We start from the raw sequence: 14,309 nt of genomic DNA on the forward strand, positions 1-14,309 counted from the left end.
TTCTCCTTTCCTCACCTCTCTCTGTCTTTCTCATCTCATTTCTCCTTACCTTTCTCTTCGGCTTATCTCGTACCTGTGGTTTCCCACACTGGAATGTGACTACTTATAAAATTCAAGCCATGACACAGGAAGATATGAACACTGACACACTGGAGAGGCACATTCAGACTTGTTTGCTAACAGATACCTGCGCAGTTGCAGGAAGTTTTTCAAATGAAGTTGTGAGATATGTTTCTCAAATAGTTAGCATAGCGCAGAGATTCTCACTTTTTTTTTTCTGGTATGTCCAAAAAATCAGCCCTCACAACCAGCATATTCTGGGGGGGAGATCAATTACTACTAATAAAAAAGGATAAAAGTTGAATTTAAAGGAACTAAAGGTCCTCAAGATGAAATTTCCCCAGAGTTAGAGAGCTCCTGGTGGGCAAGATTAAATGTGACAGAATCAAAAGTCATAGAACTGCTGTGAAAAAAGTATTCGCCCCTTCGCCCTCAGATTTCTTCCTTTTTTAGGTTATTGATCATCAAACTATTTTTTTAGTAGCCAAAATAACCAGATTAAATACAAAATGCATTTTTTAAATGATGATTTCATTTGTTAATGGAAAAAAAAAACCTCACTAAACTTGCCCTGTAAAAGTAATAGCTGCCAAGGGCTGCACGACCAGTTCTTATATTTAGGGGCCAATTACTTCTTCCACATATAGAGACTAGGTTTGGATAGATATATAAATAAAGGAATCAAATTCAAAGAGGCACATTTTCTGATTAAAAGTCAACAGAATAACACAGTAGTTGTTTGGTAAAAGAAAGCATACAAGCTGTAAATAAGTTGCTTGATCATGTTGCAGTTTTTAGTGTTGCAGTGACTCAGAAATGATTCTGAAAAAGGAAGATGTCTCCCACAGGTCTAATTATTGACCCTTGTGTAGAAAAGAAAGTGCTGAAATGGTTCCTTCTCATAATAAATACGAGAAGGAAGTAATCATATGCATGACTAACACTGTGTGAAGGGTATTTTGTGTCCTCATCCTGAGCAAAGAGGTGACAGTTTAAGATTTTAGAACAATAGCAGAACCAGGACATCAGTCGACCTGGAAGTGATGCAAATAAAACAAAGGTTTTACTGCTTAAAATAAAAGCCACCTGTGTCACTTCTGCAACAAGAAAAGCAACATGTTTACAACAGTTTGCCACATAATTAGAGATCTCGGGAATCAGGGATTATGTAATGGTAAAGAAAGCAGTCATAATCAGCGTAGATTGGATGTGGGAAGTGCTACTAAATTAATGTGTGGATATTTATGGCTTAGAGTTGTGCATTTATACAGTCATGGTAAAAACTGTTTAAATGGCTTAATTTTTTTTTGTTTCATATCAGAAACTAATAACAATCACCTAGTCCTTAGCAGGTGCTAAAAACCGGTAAATAGTTTTTACATTTTACTTGTGGCATTATCTATTTAACCATAACAAAGCCAAAATGACGAAGCTGTGTGGAAAAACAATAAGTGCACCCTTGCTACTTCCATAGGAATTAAAAGGGAAAATGGGAGTCGGGTCAAAAGCACTTCATTAACTGAACAACAGCAAATCTGAGCATCTCAATAAAAGCAGAGGTTTGCAGTTTCTAAAGAATTTGAAGTCGACATTATACGGTGAGAAGGATTATTCACGCAGCACAGTTAAGGTTTAAGTTGCAACTGTGCAAACCACAAGACTGCTGGAACAATGTCCTTTGTGCAGATGGGGCCAAAATGGTTTGGCCTTAACTCAGACACACAACTCCATGTTGGAGAAAACCAAAACACGGCATATCAACACAAGCGTCTCATACCACCTGTCAACCACGGGGGAGGAAGGGTGATCATTTGAGCTTGTTTTGCAGCTTTGGGATCTGGACACCTGACAAATGTGAGGCCATCTCCCCGACACGTTTTGTTGTTCATCTCAGCTCATATTTACCTGATTTTAAGACCTGCTGAGCACCAGATGTTTGATATTTTGCCGTGATAAGTAAAATCTTAGAATTTTAAGAGGATGTAATATAAGTTTGATCTATTTTTACATTTAGAGCTTTTGTTTTGTTTTGTTGTTTGTTTTTTGTCAAATGTATGTCAGCAGATGTCCTAATTTGCTTTCTTGACAACATAAAATGAACGCAGGTTGGAAGCAACTTTATTTTATTTATTTTCTATATTTAAACAGTTTCAGTCTTAAGTAAATAACAGGTACAAATGATCTGAGAGGTTTTATTGACATATCACATTGTGTTGATGATATTTGCATTGATAAAAACGTCTTACGGGACTTCCTCACATTGTCCCGGAGAAGGATTTCTAGTTATCGACATCCTGGAGCTCTCAGTGGGAACTGGAGCCAAGTGAATCAGACCGGATTAAAATGGTTTCCATATTGTTAGAGTTTAGCAGCCATGTTTGTTATTTTTTTTATTTTTTTATGAATCCACAGCAGATTTTATTGCATGTTTAACTTTGATTCCTTTTTGTTCCTGTAAACCTAATTTGCACTCATCCTTCCTGTTTTAATATTTATTGTTTATGAAGGACTAAATCAGTCGGCCCGGTTTTGCGATCATGCAAAGTTGTCCTTATGTTGTGTTCTCATGGTGTAGTAGTAGAAATTTGTCCAGTTAAGTCTTATGCATCAGACCGCTTTATTTTTGAAGTTTTATAGTATGTCTGTGCACACGTGGACACATAAGATCTGCCTTTCTAAGAGACAGTGGGATAACGTCCTCACTTAATACAGCTAATATTGAAATTTACTAATACTGGATGGATGTTTCAGCTGGGTCACATCCAGCCACAGATTTCAAACTTGGCCTGCAGACGGGTTCTTGGCCGGATAAGCTACTACAGATGAACATATTACTATCAGTTTACTCCAACAGGTCTGTTTTTACAGCCTGGTTTAGAGCTTCCCCTCCCCCATCCCTTAATCATTCACCAGCAGGCTTCCCGAAAGGTCTCCAGGGTTCCGGTGATTGGCTGAAAAGGAATCACCCGGATTCGAAGACACACCCACCAGGCTCACACAACTTTGGCCACACACACATATCATCAAGAAGTCTGCTTGTGGCTGTATTATCAATAAAACAAAGTGCAACTAAACACATGCGTGGTGTGTTCATGTGTCCTTTGGGTTGTCAGAGTGAGCTTTTTATTATTTTAAAATGGAAACGGCTTAAATGACATCAAATATAGTGAATAAAAATACAAAATCAGAAGTTGTCTGTTGAAAACAAGCAACTTTTACAGCTCTCGGAGAGGCCCCATAACCTTTATGCTTCCTATCATTACCTTTATGAAGTGTAGAGGTTACTCAAGGATGTTGGCTTTAGACAGAGGGTTAACTCACACACTATCTCAGCGTTTTTCTTATGAAATGTAACCATGACTTAACATTTTATAGCCCAAAGTTTGCTTTATTTGGAACATTTTAAAGCGCTACAATGCCACATTCTTGAAACAAAAGAATTCAGGTTTCAAATCAATCCTTTCCAAAGGTTTCCTGCTCGCATGGATCTCATCACTTGTTGCATATGTCACAAGTATCCTAAAGTTTCTTCTTCTTTTTTTAAGGCCACGCTACTGTAACCGATCCTGTCGGTTTCTCCTTTTTCGAGTTGCAGGAGGTGGTCTCATGAGGTTTTTCGTCTCTAACTCGCTGAAGTGTTTTTCATGGGAGTTTCTGGTGGCCTTCAAGGCTAATTCAAACCAACACTATTCCTGACATCCAGTGTGACCCTACAAATGTCTACATAGTTAGTTTGAGACAAAGGATCACGGTTTCTTTGGTTCTCAGGGGGGTTCATAGGTTATGGGAATTATCAAATCACATCATTCTGCTGACAGAGACAAGTGTGAACCTCTTTACCGACATGACCCAGTTCACAAAGGGCCACGGCTTTCCCTTTCTTTATAACATGCAGCGCACAATATCCAGTCTGTGTTAGACTCCATAATGACAGCATTGTGTCCACAATTTGAGCTAAACAGATAGATGAGTTGGCATCCTACGCTGTCTGTGTAACATCTGATATCGCCGCTGGCAAAACATTTAGAAGTTTATCTGCAGGATCGTGTTTGTTTGCAGTGGCTTCTTTTACACTGATCACAATCAGTATAAAATAATGGAGTTCTTGAAGAGCGCACTGTAGTTGTATTTCAGTGTGGACTCACATTGTACATCCAGAAAGAGAAAAACACTACACATGGCTGTCCACTTGCAATGCAATGCCTCCCCCTACAGTAAACACGTCATATGCAGTTTTTGTTCATATTCCTTGTAAGGCTGTAGGTGTGATTCCCCTTTTTCTTTTGTTGAAATCTTTATAAACCTTTAATCTCTTTTTTCATATGACTAAAAAAGTAACATTAGGATATGTTTGTAGTTTTGTGAGGGTTTTTTTTTTTTTTTTTGGAGACAGGTGTGGCACTGTGCACTGTGGCAAAACACATTTCAAATGCTGTTCATTCAAATCTCTCAATATTTCATAAAACTAAGAATCGTTAATAGATTTTGAAGGCCTTGTCATGTCAGGTCATGTCACGAACTGTTACCCAAAATACAAACGGGCAGACGAGGTCTTCCGACAGCAGAGATTGGAGCAGTCTCTGCCCGTTAAACTAACATTTTGATAAACTTTGTTTGATATGGCTCTAATAGCTCTGATGCCAAAACACATTCAATAACCTTGACATATTTGGGAAGTACAGTCAGCATCATGTTGAAATGTTGCAGTTTGAAATGAGTGAAAGCAAGCCCAGCCAGGATTTTACAGTTAAAAGAATTACGTTACATGATAGTTTTGTGCAGCCTTACTAAATGCACGTCTTTGGACTGTGGGAGGAAGCTAGAGTACTGAGCAAGAACCCACGCAAACAAGGGGACAACATGCAAACCCCACACAGAAAGATCCTGGCCAGCCTGCATATTTGATCGCAGAATCTTCTTGCTGTGAGGCACCAGTGCTAAACACCACTCCAATGTGCTGCCTGTAGTGGGGTTAATTCTAAGTTACCCATAGGGGTGAATGGTTGTCGGTCTCTCTGTGTTAGCTCTGTGACAGACTGGCAACCTGTCCAAGATGTACCCTGGCTCTCGGGCTTTTGGATTTTGGAATTTCCATGTTCTCACTGAGTCGATGCGTGTCGTATAACCTTACATGCCTCAAAGACATGCATGTTGACTTTAAATGGCTGCAGGTGGGGATTTACGTGTCAGGGGTTGCCTGCCTCCTGACAACCCTGAAGTAGTAGCCTTTTTCTCTACAGGCCTGTCTTAATTCTTTGAGGCATTGAGTCAACAAGGTATTGGAAACATTTCTTAGAGATTTCGGTTCATAATCACACGATAGCATCACACGTCTGCAGCAGAATTGCTGGCGCTACATCCTTGATGTGAGGCATTTTTTTAACCCAGAGAACTGGATGTTCTCTGTTTTTCGCACCATTCTCTGTAAACAGTTAGTTGATGTGGGAAAATCTCTGGAAAACCCTGTCTGACACCAGCAACCATGCCACATTCAAAGTCACTTAAATCACCTTTCTTCCCCATTCTGATGCTCAGCTTGAGTTCATTAACTCATCTTGACCATGTCTACACGCCTAAAAGAGCTGCTGCTGTTTGACTGACTGATCAGATGTTTGTGTTAACAATTAGTCGAACAGATGTACTTAACGAGGTGGCCAGTGAGTGTTTTTCCTATTGGTCTCACTTGCGACAAAGAAATGAGAGTAATCAGCACACGTTACGTCATATTCTTCAAGCCCAGAAGAGGGAGCTGTTGACAAACCTTCAAAAAAATGTGATTACGCTTGGTGAGGAGGCAGTGGGAAAAGGAGGGGACACCTCCACAAATGGAAAACAGCAATATTCACAACAAGGGACAGAGGGAGAATGGGTGCGACTCAGCAAAAATATAAGCATAAATTTTGTCGTACTTCTCTGTGGCAGCACTGAAAGAAATGGAGTGTGGCTACACTGAAACATCATAAAATGAGCTGATTTTGAAAAGCTGCAAGGGAAAATACACATCTCATAAACTAATATGTGTGCATTAGTGTGCGTGAGACCTCTTTTGTTTGTACTGCTGATGACAAATGACCCCAGCCATTAGTCTTTAAATGAAGCCATGTGTTCAAATATATGTGGGTAAGGCAAAAAGACACGCGCACGCACGGTCTCTGGTTTACATCATGATGCTTATTGCTTTGTTTTACAACTTTGTCAAACAGAGGTACAAAAGCTAATGTAGCTTAATGAGGCAGAGAGAGATAATCAGTGTTGAGAACAATACTGGAATGATTTGACTGAAAAACAAAGATGCTGACAGAGAGAGGAGCAAAAGTTTACCAAAGAAGTTCCACATTGCGAAATCAGGAGGGAGAACATTTCAGGTCAGGCTGTGGGGAGGTGAACTCCAGGTTGCTGAAGGACAGGAAGAGCCCACCGTCACAAACTGAGCCCAAACCGTGCAGATGAGGAAGGCTGGAAATGGTCTACGAGCTTCAGGAGTTCCTCCACAATGGGATTTCGACTTTATGTGAGGAGCCAGTGGAGGCTTCACAGGAGACGGGTGAGAAAAGAGGCTTTGGCAGCAGCGTTCTGGACGAACTGCAGAGTATGAAGTTCATCCAGTGAGGAGTTACACTAAAAGCTACAGTCTAAATAGAGAGCTTGACTCAAAAAGTAAATGTGTAACATCTGTTAGATTTGGCTGCAGTGTTTACAGTCGTGATTTTCTCACAGTCTTCATGCATTCGCCACACCTCCTTGTTTCATTTCTAATCCAGGAAGACTAACGATCACTCATACGGTGACCTTTGACCTCCTGTGACCGAGCTGGCAGTGGCAGCACTTCAGGTTTTAATTAACTGGGATATGCTGGCAGCTATCTGCAGCCTATCAGGCTAACGTCATGCATTTTCCAGTATGGCTTCTTAACTGGAGAGCCTTGATAACCTCTGCAACACGCCTTTGTTTATATGGTGAAAACTTTGTCCTAGAATACCTTTAAGAAGGATAAAGTCTGTACAAATGCTGCTTAAACATACAATAATGAAGGAAAAGCCTCAGAAGTTTGTTATATGTGTGCGATTTTGTGGTATATGAGGCAAATAATTTACTCTTAAAGATGTTCTAATCAGTGTTTTTATATGAACAATGGTTCTTATGTCTAATGTGTAGATCTCTTGCTGGAATGAACCCACAGAGATTCATTTTATACCCTCAGCTCTGTGGAGGTTTATGGGCCATCGTTTTGGGCTTGGTTTTACAACCTACATTTTTACTGTTTTGGTTCACTCTCACCGCTCTCATCAACCTCATTTCCAGCAGCAGGAGCTATTTTCAGCCATCCAGCACCAAACTGCAGACAGGCAAAGCTGGCAGCTCCTGCAGGTGGAGATCATATTAGATCATTTAGTCAGGACTATAAGAGATTATAATGTAAGTGTGAAATTAGATGAATTTATGATCCATGCTGCATTCATTCACACTGTTAGCCATTCATGACAAAATGTGTGTCATCTCACCTCTGACAGGGAGGTAATATAACTTCCCTGTCAGCCCGTCTTCTGATAAATGAGCGCGATGAGGCGATAAAACTGTGAATAACTGGTGCAAGACAGGCATTCGAGACAACGATCTTTATTTGCACATTTGCTGTGAGCAATGTTAAACAGTCAGATAACATAGGGCAAGACAAGGCAGCGCCCATCAAAAATAGGGCCGTGCATAGAAATGCACACACACATACAATAAGGTGTGCTGGTGAAAGTAGTAAATGAAACCATGGGGTTTAAATGCAAGGGCAGTGCATCCAAGAGACCGTCTGTAAGACACAGAAGTACTCAGAGACCGTTAGAGACTCACCACATAACATTAGCCTCTAACCTTAAGCTTAAGCAAAGTATTATACATGCATTTGTTTTGCCATTAGGCAAATGGTACACACAAACAGACTGGGCAATGTCTTTTTCCCTGAGGTACGGCCTCCATCACGGCTATAGGAGGGATGCCAGTCTAAATTTTGTTGCGCTTGTTTAACTACAATAAAGTTCATTCTACTCTAAATTATGTGAATTTGCTTTTTCCTCCCAAAGGAAGTTGGTTCCTTACAGTGAGTCTGTTAAACAGGTAAAATGTTGATACACACAAAATTCCAAATATCATATATTAAAGCTCTCCCTTATTCTTTTACATTGCTAAAGAAATTTAAAAAAAAACAACTGCATTTTGGCCAAAATGCCAAATAGTTGTTTGTGTGCAAGACTTTGAAACATCCACGCTGACAGTAAACTTCTCTCTGGCTGTTATCCAGTAACTGCTCACAAAGAGGACATCCGACAGAAACATTAGGAATTCTTTGCAAGTCTCTCGACAATACCAATTTCTCATAATGGCTCACTTTGCGGACGCATCTTTTGTTTGTATCTCCTTTAAATTGCAGATAGTTTTCCCATGTGTAAGAAATGCATGGGGTCTGTTTCCCACACCCCTCCCCTCGTGATATGACTCAGACACGAGATAATTGACATGAATGTTGACTATGCAGCAGGTCAAAGACTCGGTCATAAAGATACAATCACAACCAGAGCTAATAAAGGCTTTCAGTCATAAAAGCCCTGATAGTGAAATGTTATGAAAATATGACTTTAAACTAGCAACACTTGAGGAAACTGACTCGGCTCTTGACAAATGAGGTGTGCTACTTAAAAAATAACACAATAAATTCCAAGCACATGAATTTTCCTCTGCTTGCTTTTCGTTGGGTCTTCTTCCCTGCCTTTAGCAGCTCTCTCTCTCTCTCTGTAGCTTTAAATATGACTATATCTTAGCCCTTTTCCCAAGCGAGAAGAGTTTTGGGAAGTTTTTTACCTTAAAAGGCCATGTGGAGTGGAGCGCTGGTTTCCTGTGGGAGGGGTTTCCTCTCTCTAACTCTGGAGCTGGAGGCCCAGCCCATCCTCATCCTCTCTCGGCCCTGCCTGTTTAAAGCACTCCTCCTTCCATTTTTGCACTCCCAGCAAAGTGGTGAGATCCAGCTACAGCCAGATGTGTGTGTATGTGACAGTGTTCATGTGTGTCTGTGTAGGACTCATGCTGACCTTCCTACTTAACAGAAGGTGAAAACACGGTTAAAAGCTGGGAAATGAGAGAGGAACCAAGTAAAGACAGCAGGAGAGAGAAGGAAGCAGGAAAGAATTGGATTGGAGTGTGGGAGGAGACAGGAAATAAATGAGAGGGATTAAGAAGAGGGAAGATGTGTGGTGTGGTGATAATGAACACTACTCTTGTCATCCCCTTTTCAGTTAGTCTGTCAGTCATTCACACAGCACAGAATGAGTCAAATATATTGTCCTTATAAGGCCTGTGCTGAAGATCTGACTGCAGTGCTCCTGGCACAGCAGCTGGTGTGTCATCACTATGAGGTCATTACTACTGTGCCCCTGTCTGACTTCCTGTCTTTTTGTCAGCACTTATGATTATGATCTACAGGAGTTATTGTGGTTTTATTATGTTTCAGTTTCTGCAGCGTATCTCAGTTTATCCCAGTTCAGTCAGTTTTACTTAGGGCTTTAGCTATCATCACTTCATACTTTTAAATACATTTTATTTGTGACTTCACCTAATATATTTGTGGCTTCTGTATGCCATATAAAGTGGCTCCGTGGTGCATGGTTAACACATTCACGTCATATGTGACAGGTCCCTGGTTCAAGGCCAAGAGGAGCCACATGCTGGGGGGGTCACGTGCTGTTGTACTCCTAGTTCCGGTTGCACGCCCGGATAAACGCGAGCGTTAGCTCACGAAGAGTCTGTGGCCTGTTATCTGTGCCAAATTAACATGTGGCTCCATCCACAATTGTGCACCCATGGGAATTAATAAAAAGTACCTTGTTCTATATGTGTCATAAGCTCGGATGTTGGATTTTTCTGTTCACCTGAAGTCATTTATATGGATGCTCTAAACAAACACAAGTAAAGTTGATCCAGAGCAGCTAGCTCAGGGTTCATCTTTAACAATCAGTTACAGTATTTTTTTTCTAGACATGTCAGTGAGAGTGGATATGTGTAATATGGTCATATCAGCACAGAAGTCCCACTCACCAGCTTCTGCTTGGGAGGAAGCTTGTGAAGAAGAAAGTAGGCTTAAAGGGAGAGTGATAAAGGAGGAAGAGCCCAAAATTTAGCTTGTTTTAGACAGAAAATGCACCAGGGCCTACAATAAGGAAATATAAGGATTATTGTGAGCTGTAAAACATAGAGGGTGACTGTAAGGATTATTGGTTGCATCATTAAATTGCAGCTGGTCAATGGAAACTCTACGATGTTTCCCTGGATTTTTTCTCTTTACTCAGGGAATATTGAACAGATTGAAGTACTGATAATGTTCTAATAAAACACCAAACACCACCGTTTAATTGCTTTAATATTTATTTTAGATATATTTGTCATAACTTCCTTTTAAGCCTCTAATTTTTCTGCGTAGTCTGTGACTCTTTCTGCCTTTGCATGTCCTGTTCTTCCTCGAAAGGTATACGGCTCATTAGTCGGGAATGTTCTGTCTTGTTTTATACACAGGAAGTTGTTGCATAATGAAAAAGTCACAGACAGTGAGTGGGTAATGGTGTAATTGCTTGAATGATCATCAGTCATAATCGTCGATATTTCATAATAATGGCAGCTCGTTTGAGCCCAACCCAAGTTTCTTGTTTATATCAGGATATTTTTTGAATGAATATTCTTTATTGTCATTGTCACAAGTACAATGAAATTGAAAGATGTCTCCGGTCAGTGCAACATCACGAAAGATAAATACTTAAAAACTATAATAAATAGGATATAAAAGATAGAAATACATATAAGATACAGTATTCTCATACAGTAAATACACCCAAGCAATCCAGGCCTAAGGCCCCATACAGACACTCAACATACGACCTAGTTGATATATCACTCAAACAATCAATCCAACATCAAGGGCACAAATGACAACAGGGGCAATGAAAGTCATCTACTTTTAGTAGCATTGAGACATGATATTGCAATTGGGTAGAAACTGTGTTTGAGTCTGTTAGTCCTTGTGTATGTTGTTCTATACCGTTTACCTGAAGGCAGCAGTTTGAACATGGAGTGTCCAGGGTGTGAGGTGTCCTTTATGATGTTATGGGCTCTTTTGAGGCAGCGGGAACTGTGTAGGTCTTTCAGTTTGAGGAGAGGGCAGCCGATTGTCCTTTGGGCAGCGTTGATTACTCCCTGGAGTGCTTTCCTCTGAGCCACTGTGCAGCTAGCGTACCATATGCCTATGCAGTACGTTAGTATGCTTTTGATGGAGGCTCTGTAGAAAGACACCAGCAGTCTCTGTGTGATGTTGTTCTTCCTAAGCACTCTCAGAAAGTACAGTCTCTGTTGTGTCTTTTTCAGTAGCTCAGAGGTATTCACACTCCAGGATAGTTTTTTTCAGTGCTAATATTAGTGTATTCCTGAAAACTGAGCAAACACTCTGGTGTAGTAGGTCACAGTGGAAGAGCTGAACCGGAGAAAGTAAAGTCACCTCACTCCCAGATCGCACCACTTCACATATGAGCAGTCATTTTCACGCGTATGCTCACCACCTGAACCTGAGTGGCAGGTTTAGTCTCTAGGTGACCTGACAACAATTCTTCATTACACAGTGACTCATTGTGCTGTGATTACAGAGTTACTGAGCTTAAGTATTATTGCAAAGGCGTTGGAAATAATTGGGATTAATTTAAAAGCTGATTGACTTGACTGAGACTTACTCCATTCATTGCAACACGTTCATCAGGACATTTGGGTTGGGCAGCTTCTGAATTCAAGATGTTCGAACAAAGGTAGAATTTGTAAAACACTAAAACGTGAAATGAGGTCACAACATGCAGCTGCGTCTGCGATTTCACCTTAATCGGTGCCCGTAACAATGTGTTTACTTACCCCAAAGCAAAGAGAAGTTGAGACATGCCAGGTCAATTCTGATTGGCTAGCTGTGAGTCAAACATTTCTGAAATGCCTGTGGAGAAAGAGTGTGTAAGTACTAATCACCTTGAGGGGATCTATACATGGGGACATGCATTAATTTTTTTTAAGTCCCCTCAAAGTAAATAATCAGTTTAGGGCAGGTTTATATTTGAGGTTGGTTAAAAGTATGGTTATGGTTAAAGCACAAGTCAAGAAAATGTAAGTCATTAGAATATTTTTTGAAATAACTGCACGTATGTGTCTGTGTGAGTGGGTTAGGAGAGGTGGATGGGAGGCTTCTGACGTCATTTAACCTCGTCGTCATACAGGAAACATGCCTCCGCCCGTACAGACTCTGAGTTACAAAGGGAATGTGCCTCACCATCTGTGCATGTGTGTCTGTGTGTGCGTATCACCAGAGTCCAGGTGGTGTCCTGTCTAGCAGAGTCATGAGCTTTGTTTCCACCCCAAGGCCACAGGAGTTCACTTACGCACATGTACAAAGAGTACCTCTTGTTCTGCTGAAGGGACTGGAGGTTCAGTTGTGCAATAGCTTTGATGCCGTTTTGTTTAGCTTTGCATTAGGAACTCCAGTACAGAAAGTCCTGCCTTTTGGCTGCTTTATCCTCTCCGGTATTCTGTTCTCCATCAAAAATAATGATAAAAAACATTCACTTTCATTGGCTGCTCTGCTTGCATTTGCAAAATATCTTCATGTTTAGTCTGGGCCCCTCCGCAGCATTTCTGCGGCTAAGCTGCAGAAAGAGAAAGCATACTTGGAACATCGGGAGAAAATATTGAAGACACTAAATTATACTCTTGAATTACTGGCTGAGCAGTCGGGTGGAGCAGGGCTACATTCACACAGTATGTGTAAGAGACTTAAAGCTGCTGCTTCTCAAACCAGAGCAACTTCTGCTGCTGCTGTATTTACACGCATAGATGTCCAGAGTCAGTGCTTTCAGGTTTTATGTGATTATCTTGGTAACTGTTGTAATTAAGACATGAATTTAAAGGCTCTTTATTAAGAGAAAATATTCTCATATGTTGAAAAACCCTGACATAGAATGTCTGTAGAGAGTCATTTAATCTCTATAGATGATTGTCCTCCAGAATTCAGTTTTTTAAAGACAGCAAACATGCAGCAGAGATTTGAAATCCAGCTGGCTTCACATAAATCTGGTTTAGTCTTTGTCCTGAGACCTAAACTAATGTCAAGAAAAGCTACTCTGCTGTTTCACTAATAGAAGCAAACTGACCGCTTCACAACAAGATGACATGAAGGTGAAGCACACGACAGGTAATCTAGACAAGATTAATTTTAGACAGGAGAACACACAACTTTAAACTGCTCCAGCTGTGTTCACTTCTTAGCTGCAGTCACCTTGAAATGTTGCCAGATGCTAAGCGACAACTTATAATGAACAAAATTGTTCTGTACAGATGAGCTGCTGGATGAGAATTTGTCAAGTTGGTCACACAGACTTCTAGTACAATTTGTCTCTGAGTGGATCTGTACATCAACATTGTTCAGTTCCAGCCAATTGGACCGGCTTCAGGTGTTCAGTTCAGACTCTAATGTTTAGTTAAATTTTAAGTTTTTTTTACCACAAATTATCCATAAAATATTGACATAACCACTGTGACTAATGGGGACTGTTTTTAACCCTGGAGATTGGTCTTTTTGTATGGTGGCCCTGAGAGGCCAAACAGACTGAAACTGAAAACACCAGAAAAACGCTGCAAAAGCACACAAAACACAACGGAAATTGGAAAAATGAAAACGAAAACAGAAATAGGAATAACAGATTTACAAAAGCAAAAGTGTTTCTGGGGAGACAATAACCCGACGGACCAGTTGCAGGAACCAAAATATGCTAGGTAAGCGTGTAGGCTAATAGTTAGCCTACACACTTACCTCTCATCTTTTCTTTCCTCACAAAACCGATAGATCCTCCACTTATTTTAAGTGTCTCCCAGCGCAATTCTTATCTCTCTATTATTAGAGTCTTGACCTTTCATTATAAACCACACTGAAGCAACTTTTGGGATGATTTGGTGCTATATAGATAAGATAAAATGGAACTAAACTGAAAGGAAATTTAACTTTGAATTTGTTTTTTGCCTTGAAAGTTGCAGCTTGGTATTTACTGATTTATTGATCAACCTTAGATCCACTTCAAAGAAAGACCCACTAATGCTGGCTAGCAGCTAACAGTGGCAAAAACAGCAGAGCTTAGCAACAGAAAAACTCAGGATATCCACAACAACAAGTGAGCTTCACAGACTCATCGGCTCAT

This window comes from Diplotaxodon limnothrissa, linkage group LG23 (genome assembly GCF_057381915.1).
Source record: "Diplotaxodon limnothrissa isolate DT_005_m linkage group LG23, D_limnothrissa_male_GT1.1, whole genome shotgun sequence".
Taxonomy (NCBI): Eukaryota; Metazoa; Chordata; class Actinopteri; order Cichliformes; family Cichlidae; genus Diplotaxodon; species Diplotaxodon limnothrissa.